This window comes from Pteropus medius, unplaced genomic scaffold (genome assembly GCF_902729225.1).
Source record: "Pteropus medius unplaced genomic scaffold, Ma_sr-lr_union100, whole genome shotgun sequence".
In the NCBI taxonomy this organism is placed as follows: Eukaryota; Metazoa; Chordata; class Mammalia; order Chiroptera; family Pteropodidae; genus Pteropus; species Pteropus medius.
In genome coordinates this window covers 1,821,315-1,827,426 of record NW_024350927.1, presented here as the reverse complement: position 1 = coordinate 1,827,426, position 6,112 = coordinate 1,821,315, and positions in this window count along the sequence as shown.

Genomic DNA, 6,112 nt, shown 5'->3' with positions numbered 1-6,112 from the left:
TCTGGGGTTGCCCGTATCACTGGTTTATAAGAAATCATTTTACCTTAGCACACGTCTAAAATTGCTTTTATCAACATTTTTTACCTCTTAATTGAAAGATTTCTGAAGAGTCGAGACGATGAACTGAAAAAAGTATTGGCCTTTTTGTGGGACCAGATTTCTAAGATTAAAAAAATAAATATTTTTGCTTCTGTCAGTATATGTCAAAAATGAACATGTTTTTAGCAGCATAGCCCTTGAACCCTCCAGGATGTCACAACTAGACTCTCAGCCACCTCTTACCACTGATCGTGTGTACAGATTTAAATTCTGGGCCGTGGTGTAAGATTGGCCAAAATAAGGGAATTTGGCCCTGTTTCTGTCAGGCAACCAATAACTTCTGTACATCTAGAAGAGTACAGCCTCTCACCAGGACTTTCCTCTAGAAGCATCTCCCTAAATAGTAAGAGCGTATAGGCACACAGAGGCCACAAAATGAAATTAAAAAGGCCACGGCAGTCCTCTTGCCTGAGGGTCCTGTAAGAAAGCTGCAGTGGTTATTGTTGGTTATAGAAATAAGCACTCTCGCTAGTAAACAGTGGATCCTTGTGCCCATTGAATTAGGGATGAGGAAATTGCATCAAGATTCCTAGGAAGAGGAAGTTTTTTATTTCTTATGACTTTCCATATTCTTTCTAAGTGCTTGGAAGCTGGAAATGAGGAAGCTTAGACTTAGAGAAATCCCTTAACTAGAAGTATATATTATTAGAGCTAAGCATTTGGGTTCTTGAGATAGACCTGGGCTTGGGATCTAGGCTGTCTCCTGGTTAGATGTATGACCGCAGGCTCCTTAATGCAGGTGTCACTCAGATGAGACATCTAAAGCGCTAGCAAGTGCCCATCCTATAGTTTGACTTTAATCAGTTAACTACAGTCAGGTAACATACCCATTATTCAAGATGATGATGAGGCACTGATGAGGAAACAGCCATCAAGAATCAAACGCGAAAAGCACCTTGAGTCTGAGGGGGCAAGGGACAGTGGTACTGTCCATCACCAACTAGAATCCCAAGTGAAAAAAACTGCTGTGGGACCAGGGTCCCTAGGAACAGCCCCCCATACCAGACCCAGCATCTCTTCACCTTTGCCAGCAGTTTCCAAATTGGGGGTGGTGGTTGGCTAAAATGGTGGTAGGAGGTGGGTGTTGGGTTTGGGGGTTGTGAGGCCTGAGCAGCTCTCTATACAGTGGGACGGATTTGGATACTCGGAGGTGTGGCAGACAGACTTCAAGGTGGCCTCCACAATCCCCACCTCCTGGTGTTCATACCCTTGTGTAATCCCCTCCTTTGTAGGCTAGACCTATGACTTCTAACCAATACAAAAAGGCAAAGATGACAAGGTGTTGCTTCCATAATTACATGAGATTGCAACATCTGTCTTGCTGCCTTTAAAGAAGCAAGCTACCATGTTGTGTAATCTGCCCTAATCGGAGGGTCAAGGAGCAAGAGCAGGCCGACAGCCAGCCAGAAGCTGAGGCTCTTAGTCCAACAGTCCGCAGGAAACCAAATGCTGCCCAAAACCACGTGACCTGGAAGCTGATCCTTCCCCAGTTGATCCTTCAGATGAGCCCCCGCCCTGGCCAACACCTTGACTGCAACTGCAGAGGACCCAGCTAAACAGTGCCCAGAATCCTGAGCCATAGGAACTGAGGTAGTTAATGAGTTGCTTTAAACTGCTCAATCTGTGGTAATATTGTTCTGCAGCAATAAGTAACTAATACAAGAGGTGAGTGAAGGGTATTTGAGGTAGGAGTCAGTGCGAGAAAGGAATCTGGACAGATTTAATGGCTGTATGGCCTTGGGAGGTCACTTAACATATTTTGGGCCTTACTTTCCCCTTTATGTTGATAGTAGCTATTATGTAATGTTCACTCTGTGCTAGGCCCTGCTCTATACACTTAACATAAAACTCATCTGATCATACCAACAGCCTGACAAGGTAGGTTCTCATCCCAGTTTTACAAATGATGAGACTGAAGGACAGTGAGATTACATAATTTGCCCAAAGTCGCATAGTTGCTAAGTGGCAGAGCTGGTATTTGAAATCAGGCAGTCTGGCTCCAGCATCCATGCTTTTAATCAAGTTGATCTTGAGCAGTGCTGCCTACAGGGCTGGCACAAAGGCCTATTTAATATACGGAAGTTCCCATTCCATCCATGTGGATTAAGAAAGACATAATATGGCAGGTATTGAATGCCAGGCCAAGTGAGGGGCTTTATTCCATAGGTGATTAGAAGCCACTGAAATGCATCATGGGTGCACAGTAGGTGCTCAGTAGCTATTGACTGAGCAGGAAGTGACTGGAAGATACCATGCTCCATGGGCAGAATGGACTGGAGTAGGGAGAAGACCTGTGTTTCCGCACTGCAACTTGAGTGCAGACAGATACTTCAAGGTTTTCTTCCTGATTACCGATGTGACGTAAATAAGAAAACAAAAACACAGAATATTAACAATCATCTGTAATATTCTCATAGCAAAAGATTAGAAGTAGCCTACAGTTCTACATTTGTTTTCTACTGTTGTGTGACAGTCAACCCAAACAGCAGCTTAAAACAACACACATTTATTGTCTCTTCCGTTTCTGTGAGTTGGGAATCCAGGTGCTCTGCATGCTGTTTCCACACCCCTCACAGGCTGCAGTCAAGGTATCTGCTGGGGCTGCAGTGTCATCTTACGGCTCAACAGGGGAAGATCCACTTCCGAGTTCACTCAGGTGGGAATTCCATTCCTTGTTGGCTGTTGGACAGAGGTCACTCATTTTCTGGCCATGTGGGCCTCTCCATAGCCCACAACTCTGGCAGTTTGCTTCATCAAAGTGAGAAAGCAAGAGTGCCAGCAAGACGAGTCACAGCCTTAATCTGAGAAGCACATCCTGTCACCTTGGCTGGGTTCTACTATATAGGAGCAAGTTGCAGGTCCGGCCCACACTCGGGTGAGGGGATTACACGGAGGTGTGGGCACCAGGGGAGGATCATGGAGCACCGTCTTAGAACTCCACTTCCCTATTAGTTTCCTGTGGCTACTGTATGAAGTCACCACAAACTGGGGAGCTTAAAACAACAGAAATGTATTCTCTTCCAGTTCTGGTGGCCGGAAGTCTGAAATTAAGATGTCAGTCATCAGGGCCATGCTCTTTCCAAAGTCTCTGACCAAGAATCTCTGCCTCTTCCGGTTTCACGTGGCCTTCTCCTTGTGTCTCTGTATGTGTCCTCAACTCTTCTTGTAAGGACACCCTACATTGGGTTTAGGTAGATCCTAAATCCAGGATGATTTCATCTCAAAATCCTTAACTAATTACATCTGCAAAGGTCCTATTCCCAAGCGAGGTCACATTCATAGGTATTGGGGGTTAGGACTTGAACATATCTTTTCGGGGGAGACGATACAACTCACTACAGTCTACCCACTACAATGCCATCACTAAGTGTTGGGTCATACACATTGGGGGACATCTGTACACTGGAATACGAGGTCCTTGGCAGGGGAGGTACAAAGAATAAAAAAGCACTTTATATTCTGACAAGGCATGGTTGCTAAGCTATATCCAGGAGATGCAGCAAGGGACAGAATAAGGTAGATATAATATGTTCTCTTTTCATAAAAAAATGGGAAGGGAAAAATACTTACTTTACATAAAATATCTGGAAAAATATACAGGAAACAGCACCTCACAGGTTGCCTGCAGGGTGAGATGGGTGACTGGGAGATAGTGATGGGAGAAATACTTCTTATAACTTTCTTTACTATTTGAATTGGAACCATGTAAATGTATCATCTTTTCAAAGAACGAAAGAAAATCTACATTTGAAAGGTCATCCGTCATACCAACACCCAAAGGTATATAGCATGGTAAACATTTTAGTGACTTCTCATCTTTTTCCTATTATATCCATATATAAGAAATAACTATTACAAAACAAATATTTTTTCTTTTACGAAGATGGGCTTATTTTGTCCTACTGTTCTGAAGCCTTTCACTTAATATCTTTTCTCCAGTCACTGAATGTTCTTCTGTAACATTTTGAATGACTTCGTAGTATTCCATTAAATGAACAACCCCTGACATATGTGCAAGTCCCCTACTGATGGACATTTAGGTTTTTCTAATTTTTTGCTATTAAAGTCAGGCATGACAGACTTTTCAAGTTAACCAAACAATATTTAGCGAATCCAGTTAATTGTAACACCTGTTTCTGTGCCTCTTGGTTAATGTGGTTTGGCTGGTAGTGGGCAGAGTCCAGCCAGCCTAGCACCGGGATTGGGCAGGTGCTTAGCAACTTGGGGGTGGTAACTCAGTCACTTGTTTCCCAGTTACCTGAGTTGCAGATTTAGAACCCTATACAGCGAGCAGGTGAGCACCAGGCACAACTCCCTTCTGGTGGTCAGTCCTGGGGTACTGGACTGGGTATCACCTGGTTATGGGGCAGGGTGACTGGTGAGCATCAGCCTGGGGATTCAAATGACCACAGGCCAGGCTGAATTGAGCAAAGCCACTGAGCACAGCAGGGGACCCAGCCTTTTCACAGAGAGAGGAACCAGACGCCTCCTGAGGAGGCTGGTGTAAGTATGTGCATCCTGACGGCAGGCTCCTGTGGGCACGAGGGTAAGAGGTTCGAGGAGAGGGCTCTGTCTGCCACCTTCCCAAAACCTCGCATGAGGCAGCATGGTGTAGAGGAAAGGGTGTGGGCTGGGAAGCCACTGAACCTCCTGCTGTGTGTCCTTGGGCAAGTGACTGCACCTCTCTGAGTCTCAGTCTCCTCATCTGTAAAATGGAAATAATTCTAGAACCTGCTTTGCAGCCTAGATTCTGCTTCACAGAAGTGTTCGGAGGGGACTGAAGACAGAATGAGAAAATACGAGGAAGCAGCCAGCACAGTGCGGTACACAGACAGTGCGGGCTGCCTGTGACGTGCAGGGCCTAGTCACCAAGGGAGATCCAGTGGAGAGGGGCGAGTGGGCTGGGCATCAGACAAGTCTCCTGGAGGGAAGGGCAAGGACAGGGGTCTGAGTCAGACTCTGGTGCTGTGAGGAACCCTGGAGTGAAGGCTCCACAGGGACAGGCAGGATCCAAAGTGAACTGTGAGGTCATGAGCTCCTCAGGGCCTGGGTAGGAATCCAGCAGGTCTGGGGACTCCAGACAGGGTGACATAGATCTGGACCATGCTGGAGCACCTGTGCTTACCAGCAGAAGTTAGCGCTCTGGGCCAGGAACACCTCAGGAAAGCTGCCCCTTGCCTCCTAACTTTGTACCCCTCCTCACCCCAAATCCCAGGAATTGACTCAAATCTCCCTTGACCAATAGCTCTCAGCCCTGGAGGGGGCCACAGCCTTGCCTGCGCCAACCCCAGGGGACAGAGTCTAACCGGCACATCAGCAGCCTCCAGAGCGGGTTCTCAGATCTGAAACCCAGGCTCCTCTTGGACAGAGATAAACTCCCACTCCTCCCCTCCCGGCAGGTGGAAATGCAGAACTATCAGCCACAGGCCTGCTGCTTTTCTTTCTGGGTATTTGCTGTTTTCCAAATATAAAATCATAAAATTCAATGTGCTTTTTCAAACAAAGCACACCCCTCCCTCAGCCGGAGTTTCAGACCAGACTCCCCCTTTTAAATGGATGATTTGATCCCATGCCTTCAAGGACAGGAGGCAGATTGAGCCTAAAGTATTGCTACAATAGAAACGAGGACAGATAGTCGCTGTTCACTCTCTAAAGCATGGTGTCCTTCATGGTCTTACCCCATCCCAGGTTGGGGAGGCATAAGTTTATGAGAAGGAACGGGCAGCACATGAGGGTCCGCCATTTTACAGATGAACAAACTGAGGCCATAGTATCTCATCCAAGGTTGCTGGACAATCAGGAAAACAAAGACATTCTCCCCACAGGTCCAGTCATTGAGGCTTCGGTATTGCTATGATGGGTGGGCTCCGACGGGGCGGGTGGGAATGTACCCTCAGGCTGGTTGGGCCAGAGCTTAGGAGTTTAAGGCCTTTTACGGCCTGGGAGCACGAGGCGAGACGGCAGTGGGACTCAGCAGCTGGCTCTGGGTTCCGATTATGCTCTTGCCACCCTG